Source organism: Branchiostoma belcheri, unplaced genomic scaffold (assembly GCF_001625305.1).
Source record: "Branchiostoma belcheri isolate BF01 breed outbred unplaced genomic scaffold, Haploidv18h27 scaffold248, whole genome shotgun sequence".
Taxonomy (NCBI): Eukaryota; Metazoa; Chordata; class Leptocardii; order Amphioxiformes; family Branchiostomatidae; genus Branchiostoma; species Branchiostoma belcheri.
In genome coordinates this window covers 8,412-17,525 of record NW_017803852.1, presented here as the reverse complement: position 1 = coordinate 17,525, position 9,114 = coordinate 8,412, and positions in this window count along the sequence as shown.

Here is a 9,114-nt window from a genome sequence, read left to right as displayed (position 1 = left end):
GACGTCTATAAAGGCAGATGTTGGCTTCTGATTGATTATAATTAGACATTTTAAAGATCCAGTCAATAGTGGGAAAAATGCAGTGATAGTACAGGAGCCAATATCTAAAAGAGGCCTAGAAATGTGATTTCGTGGCACCCACTTTACAGAAAAGGTTTGACCTTATTTTGTGGTAGAGGGGCCTCTGCCACATCACCCAGTATGGTTTTTATGCTCAAATTGTGGTATCACTTTTTTTCTACGGGCCCGTAAAGGTGTAACACTTGAATAGAACGAGCGAAAAAAAGGCACATTTTCAAGGGGGAGGGGCAGAAAATTAAATATCAACGTTTTTTCATGAAAATTGATAGACTGATACAACTTTTGATGGGGATAACAAAAATGTAAATTTTTTCTCCAAATTCTACTCTTTTCAAGTTTTATGGCGCTTTAAAATTCGATTTTTTAAGCAATTTTGGTACAAAAACGTAGTGTTTACTTTCCGAAATTAGGCAATTATTCGTGTTACCTATGGGGCCTTGTCTGATGCATTATTTTTATTAACCTTGACATTCGCATCATTTTGATGTTTAAATCATCGAAATCCGTCAATTCTAACAGGAGATATGAGTGTTTGAAGAACCACGCACAATCTGGCTATTTCCGGCAAAAGCGTTGCTAGGGCCGTTGCTAGGGACGGCCTCGGAGGCACTACCCTTAAAAATTAGTTATCCTAGTCCAACTTCCGGACTAGATTTTGATCTTTTTGTGCTTACAATGAATTACTATATATAGTATGCAATAAATCATGAAGCTATAGATCGTGAAATGTTTGCTTTAATTTGTTATAAAACATTACACATCGTCTATATGAAATGTGACGTTATATCGGAAATATAATGTATTCGTAAAACCGTTGCTACCTTCGTTGCTAAGTTGGACGTAATGCGTACTTCTGACACATCCTACATTACTCCTGACTACTTTACTCCTGAAATTGTTTTCTTTACAAAAGTATATGCTGGAACAGTTTTATTAGTTGCCAAATTTGAAGGACAACGTGCACAGAGTTACCCCGATCAAGAGTTCGAATCCATGGTGGAAGCCTTTCCGTAGTCCGGTGGCGCTCTGCCAATCCAGAATCCACGGTGCAGTTCAAAGCGGCGGTATGGGACTTCCTCGATATTCAATGTGAACAGACAACAATATTCAAACACAGTGCGACGCCTAGGCTGCAACAATTGTCCCACAAAGCTGGAGCCACTACACACTGTCCTTGAAACGAGACGGGCGCTGATCATGAACTTTGGCCTGAACAAATGCATGCACACGCATGACCGATCAAACACATTGTAAAACTTTGGGATATTGAATGTGCTCTTTCTCAAGTGTACTGTAATAAATCTGTAAATTTTGGAGCCTATGTAAAGGTGTATGTCGATTACAACCCTCTCAAAATACATGTTATATTTGTTAATAACGTTTTGATGCCATTTTTAGTATATGTTGTTACCAGTTGTGACGTGCTCACACACTGTCTACCTATACTATATTGTTCCCAAACTACAAAATATCGAATTTCACAGAGAGTTGTCGCCTGTGGACACTTGGTTTGGGTTTTGGCAGTCACCCATACATCTACATGCCTCCGTACATGAGAGGTCATGGACCCTACACGAGCAGTTTGCTCGTCTGCATGATGCCGTAAACCCGCATGAGACCAACTCTGCTAAGCTTTTGGGTGCCGGGTCTTTTGTCATCAGAACTGGGGCTAAGACGGTCCCCCTGTCCTCCCAGCCATGGCCATCTGGAGGTGGCATCTTCTGCATTGGCTCTAGTGCCCTCCGCCACAGGCATGTCTGATAGGTAGACCTTTGCAAGTGGAGACGTAGGCTGTCAGATGTTGGTGGTAGTGCTTCATTCCGTTGTTTCTTCTGACAGAAGATGTGGTATCGCATGTTGTCTGCTGTGCATGGAGTTTTCCCAATTTCATACAAGTCGCAAACAAAGTTCTCGCTGTTCCGGAAGCATTCTTCTCCCATCTCTGGTTCGTTGCCGAAGATGGCCAGGTTGGACTGATGCTCAGGATCTTGACTCAGTACGGACCATGCTTTCTTCTTGCCGATTCCGAAGAATGTCCCAGTTGAGTCACATCCAGTGATGGCATGGAATGCAGGCAGAGCTTTGCATAGCTGTGGTCCAAGAGAGCGGCTCAAGCTATGAATGGGAATGTATCTTGTACTATCTTTTACGCCAGTTCTGAGCCACAGCTCGTTGCAGCCCAGTTGGTCAAAGAATGATGTGCACAGCACTGCAACGTCCGTGTCGGGGGAGTTTACTACAACGCGTCTGCACTCTCTTGCCGCATGCTGGACATGGAGCAGCAGTCTTGTGTCTGCCTCTTCTTGGTCGGAGTGGAGGCACGGAAGATCTTCCAGTTGGTTATTTGCAACCATGACCGCTCTTTCGCCATCTTTGTAGCCGCCTCCAATGACAATCTTCTGTCCAGGTTGAAGCTGGCTCATACCCAGTTCACACAAACTTTGCGTTAGGTATGACGAAAGATTCTCCTTGTTCCTGGGGTTGGAAATGTGACCACCTTCTCATTGGTGCCGACCTGCCTATTCTGCGAGAGGGACTGAAATGTTTTGATGTTCAGGTGAGGTAAAGGCTCCCAAAAGCCTCTCTCATTTGAGTCGAGCCTTTCCCGCACGAAGTTTGAGCACTGCTGTAGACCTGTGTCATACACGTTGATCAGGCGTATCGCTGACTCTTCAGGCATCACAACACCGGTTGCGAAGTTCATGAGTGGATGAATGTCGTCTTCACCGTCTTCTACATGAAATGGGTTCGTCATCCCTCCTCCATCAAACATAGCTTTCAACTTCTGGACGTCGTCCTCATCTCTCGCAAGCCTGCCATCCCTGGCGTCTTTGTGGGTGGCGACAAGATCAGAATCTGGGATGCCACACATTTGCTTCAGTGCAGTTGCCACCGCCGCTCTTTCATGTACGGTCAGAAACCACCTCTCAAGGGCGCCTGGCTTTTGGCTGATGCCTACAATACCTCCGGCGGTCTTAGAATCAAGGTTGATCGACTGCTCCAGAGCCATGTCGGTCCATACATTGCTGAAGGGTTGGTTGGAGCGAGCAACGGCGTGGTCCCCAGCCATAAAGGCTTCAAGTACCAGGGGATGTTTCTCCGACAGTTGCCTCATGTCTGCAAGGTACACGGGGAGCCACCTCGCGTAGTTTGTGCGGTCCATCGCGTTGAAATACGGTGCCATACGTGCGGTTGCTGTGGAGAAGCCAATTTCCACTCCTCTCTGCCTTCACAAACTGTAGTAGCAGCATAACCATGGTCACGTACTCATCCCAGAATGAGAAAAGATGAGACTTTTCTCTCATGGACGCCTTAAAGTCCCGAAAGCTCTTGACCAACGTAGATGTGGCTTCATGTAGGGATTCCATCGGCACAGACGTATCAGACAACCTTTCAAATGCGAGCTGACATGCGCTGACCTTCTCTTCAACGTCAGGTGGGACTTTGACCTCTCCCCCTTCAGGAACTACCGAGGAAAAGTAGGACTGCCACTGGAGACGCAGCATGGCCTCCATTGTGAGCTTGTGGGCCCGCACTCCCCTGTTGTAGGACTTGCCCTCCAGGATGATTCTTGCAGTGTTCGCCCCATACACGCCTGACTCCAGGAGCAGGTCCTCCAAACCAGACCCCTTGTACCGCCTGCCGAGCAGAGACAGGTAGTTAAGAGCTATGTGGAATCCGCCGAGGCGGAGTACGGTATCAGAAAATTCATCATGCATGCGCCACTGGATCTCCTTTGCCTTGGAGTAGATTGCAAGGTCAAACGTTATTACACTGTCTTTCTGGCCAAGTTGTCTCATCATTGCTTGAACTTGCTTCATGACGGTGTAGACAGTGCTGTATTCTGTCGGTGAGCCATGAATCATGGGGCAGTAACCGATCTCTGTGTGCAGCATCTGTGATGGAACAGTGGGGGTGACGGTAGCATGAAATCCACTCCAGCCTGGAACAGACTGACTGGGCTTGTTTCGGTCAATCGCTACGTCAAAGAGCCTTGTAGGCAACATTCGCATGAGTGCCCACTCCATGTCGACCGTGGCTGTGACGCAGATGTTCTCCTCATCTTCTTGTCGTCCAATCAGTCCCCACACCTGGTTGTGGAAAGTAGTGACGGCTGGTCTCTTTCCACACCCACTGAAATCCAGGATCTCTGTGACACAGGAAGACTTCAGTGATTTCCGCTTTACAGATTGATCTCCAAGGTTCCGGCTTCTGGGGACTGGCCCAAAGGTGCCTCTCTGGAACAGCACTAGTGTCGTGGCGTGGGTAGTGGCCTTTCCGTCCAACGTTTCTTCATTAAGATCGTTGTTGTCAGCTGCTGCTTGTACAAACACTCCTGGCTTAATGTTCGAGGGCAACACGACACCATAGAGGTCAGCCTTGGCAATAGTCTCCGTGGCGAGACTCGTATCCACTACTTCTATTTCATCATATGATGCACAGTGCCCCATTCTGTTCAGGATTGTTATCAGCTGCTTCGATCGTGTCAGATGCCGTACAGTTAGTCCTAGGCACGTGTGCTTTGGTGTCTTTATCCGCCCATGGCTTGTGCAGTGGATGATATCCTGGGCCAACATTAGTATCTTTCTTTCCTGATCATCAGATATATCATCCTGTCCGCTTGTCAGTGTGTACTGCAGAAACTTGAAGAGACTGTGTGGTACAATCGTCTTACAATTAGCCAGGGTCATGTCGGACACACTGATGGGTTGGGTTTGGATGCCTGTCACCTTACTAATGTCGGACTTAATCGCCATGGCTGCGTGGTAGAGCAACATGTCCTTGTCTGTGTCGTCTGTTGCTTGGGCGGACTGGCTGTGTTTTGTTTTATCAGCAGGGGTCGGGATAGGTACTGAGGTTCTGTAGGCTGTGTTGAGAACATCTTCGAGACACACGGAGTTTGAGTAGACCAACTCAGACATCGATCTGTCATAGGGGACATGGAAAGTGATGTTTGTGCCAAAATGTCCTTGAAGTTTTGCCTTAAGATGGTAGGAGGAATAACTCGAACTGTCCTCGCCTCTCTTTTCAAGACAGGTCTTGTACCTGTCCAGGAGGTTCGACAAAGTAAACGCTCGGCCAGAATCAAGATGGGGTTGGACTTCATCAAGTAGATCTCCAAAGGCTAGGCAGAAACCATCACTAGACTTAGTGGACACGGCCTTTAGGTTTGACTTGCTAGTGTAGGAGGAATGGCATGATTTATGATACTTGGCTTCTGCAGCAATCAAGTCGTTGTTAACACCTGCTAGGATACGTAGTAATTCATCATCCTCCTTGACACGGGCAGCCTGGACAATACTTTGGCATGCATCAAAGGTAGACACATTGATCAGAGCTTTCACTTTTTTGTGTGTTTTTCTCTGACAGAAAATGCATCTGTTGAAATCAAATGAAACTGTTTTGGATCGACATTGGGGCACTGTGGGTGTGGGGGAAGACGGATTAACTTGGTTCGCTTCGGTTACTTGTAACCTACTCCGTTTTTCCGGTGGGAGGAGCCAGATCTGGGCGTCCTCTTCGTCATTTGACATTTTCTCCACACCTGGAAGTTTAACATGCCATGATATAAGCGACAGAGCAATATCCTAAATGCACAGATTTACAGATATACAATCACCATCTTAATATCATTTACTTGCACTTGGACAGTGTTAAATCAATTATTCAATTGATGGTTTTCTGTATACATATTACGCTTCGAGCCAATTTAAACATCGTTTATTGCGGTTGCACTTTTGAATCACCCGAAACCAATTGATAACATTGCCTTGTTACAACGTATTGTAGCCTCCGCCTTATATGGAAGAGAGCTAGGTTTCCCGCCCTTAGCTCGTCATCATTCATACAAAACATTCTAACTTGTAACACCCTGAATTCTTCTCGTTATGTCTGTGACAATACGTAGTCAATACTTGATAATAAGCTTTCCTTATCAGCAATGCTGAAATTGCTTAAAATTCCTTAATCTTACCTTAATATCGAAGATCAGAGTGATGCCATAAGCCCTGTCATACAGAGGCGAGTTGCTTGAAAAGGGCGCGCAAAACAATTCACTTGGACTATACCACTTAGACGCCACTGGGGTGATTGCAATTTTTATTGTATCCATTGCAATGTTCACATCACAATATTTGTATTTCCGTGCTCAATGTAAATTATTACCATACATTACAATAAATCAGCATCACCCTGAGCTTTATTCACTCTCTGCAACATAGATTCCTGATCATCCCCAAAAATATTTTGGTCGTGCCCGTCAAGGGTAACGTGATACACGGCCCAGCTGTGCTGCGGTCTTCAGAGTTCAGTCACCTCATCTCATGGCATCAAAACGTTATTAACAAATATAACATGTATTTTGAGAGGGTTGTAATCGACATACACCTTTACATAGGCTCCAAAATTTACAGATTTATTACAGTACACTTGAGAAAGAGCACATTCAATATCCCAAAGTTTTACAATGTGTTTGATCGGTCATGCGTGTGCATGCATTTGTTCAGGCCAAAGTTCATGATCAGCGCCCGTCTCGTTTCAAGGACAGTGTGTAGTGGCTCCAGCTTTGTGAGACAATTGTTGCAGCCTAGGCGTCGCACTGTGTTTGAATATTGTTGTCTGTTCACATTGAATATCGAGGAAGTCCCATACCGCCGCTTTGAACTGCACCGTGGATTCTGGATTGGCAGAGCGCCACCGGACTACGGAAAGGCTTCCACCATGGATTCGAACTCTTGATCGGGGTAACTCTGTGCACGTTGTCCTTCAAATTTGGCAACTAATAAAACTGTTCCAGCATATACTTTTGTAAAGAAAACAATTTCAGGAGTAAAGTAGTCAGGAGTAATGTAGGATGTGTCAGAAGTACGCATTACGTCCAACTTAGCAACGAAGGTAGCAACGGTTTTACGAATACATTATATTTCCGATATAACGTTACATTTCATATAGACGATGTGTAATGTTTTATAACAAATTAAAGCAAACATTTCACGATCTATAGCTTCATGATTTATTGCATACTATATATAGTAATTCATTGTAAGCACAAAAAGATCAAAATCTAGTCCGGAAGTTGGACTAGGATAACTAATTTTTAAGGGTAGTGCCTCCGAGGCCGTCCCTAGCAACGGCCCTAGCAACGCTTTTGCCGGAAATAGCCAGATTGTGCGTGGTTCTTCAAACACTCATATCTCCTGTTAGAATTGACGGATTTCGATGATTTAAACATCAAAATGATGCGAATGTCAAGGTTAATAAAAATAATGCATCAGACAAGGCCCCATAGGTAACACGAATAATTGCCTAATTTCGGTAAACACCACGTTTTTTGTACCAAAATTGCTTAAAAAATCGAATTTTAAAGCGCCATAAAACTTGAAAAGAGTAGAATTTGGAGAAAAAATTTACATTTTTGTTATCCCCATCAAAAGTTGTATCAGTCTATCAATTTTCATGAAAAAACGTTGATATTTAATTTTCTGCCCCTCCCCCTTGAAAATGTGCCTTTTTTCGCTTGTTCTATTCAAGTGTTACACCTTTACGGGCCCGTAGAAAAAAAGTGATACCACAATTTGAGCATAAAAATCATACTGGGTGATGTGGCAGAGGCCCCTCTACCACAAAATAAGGTCAAACCTTTTCTGTAAAGTGGGTGCCACGAAATCACATTTTTCAGGCCCTGGCTCCTGTACTATGATGACAGGATTGAAGTGGGGAAGTCTGTACTACTGACTGTCTATAGTAGGACTGTTCTATTAACCCGATGATCCTGTCAATAAGGTTTAGTTTTCATTTTTTTCACTAGACTTCGTACTGTGATGGTTAACATGTCAAAAGTTGGAAAATATGTCATGAATGTCCATCAGCAAGACAAGGCCCTAATTCAGTGTTGAATACAGGAATTATGGACCCCATATAATGTAGGCATGTTGTCTTGCTTTTTAGGCCCGTCTTATTTCTTAGGTCACCCTATTGCATTATATTTGGGATTTGCGGAGGTTGTCATCCATAAAATCTACTTTCTGTGGCCTAAAGTTAGTGAGTGACTTGAATTAAAAAAATCAAATCAAACTTTATTCGGTAAGGCTCTTGCGGGCAAATGCCCGAATTTTGTCCTTATTACATAGTACATAGAACATTAAAAACAATGATTTGTGACACTCTTCATTGTACACATGAAACAACATAGGCAAACACACTATTAAGACACATTCGAAGACGATTACACAATTAAAATCTATGCACAGTATGCAGTTATCACGTAGGATTTAGCTAGGTACTATATATATATAAAACACTACTGCTGAATTGTCTTGTTATAGAGGCGAACAGCGCAATGAAGGAATGAGTTGTTAAGTCCATTACTAGTCCGGGCTTTAGGTAGATTGAAACAAATGTAATATTAGAAAGACACAACTTACTTACGGCTAACACCCCTCGTGTCGGAGAAGATGCGGTCCAGTCTTGTTCCTGAGCTGCTCTCCTCCTTTGACCAACTGAGCGTTCTGTTTTTTTTTTGTGCGTAGATGTTATTCTCCGGCGCATGCGTCCTGCTCTAAATGCTGGCTTTTTCTGACCTCTCACGTGAGGTATTAATTACCTTCAACCAACGTGACGGTTGGCTTTTTAACACCTACACAATATTGGGACAACATCTATTTATTGAGCCCATTAAAAACTAGCAAGAAGGTCAAAGCGAATTAATTATATGGATCACAGTCTTTGAAGACCCCCAAACTAGTGTGCGTGGGTGAACAAAAAAATGTTACGGCAAAAAAAGGTACTAAAACACAGGAAAACAAAGCTGGTATTGTGAATTTGCAACAGTACATATCGACGTATACGACAAGCTGGGTTTTTGTGGAATGTAGGAGTTGGCACTGTACGTATGTACGGAGATCTTGAGTCGTGGAGCTTCGGTAGCCTAGGGCCCATCCTCCAGAGTTTTCACCGGCTGCCTATTGTTGCCAAGTAGCATGGACTACCAGTCTAGAGCCTCGGAGGACGTCATCTTTTTTTTTGGGGGGGGGG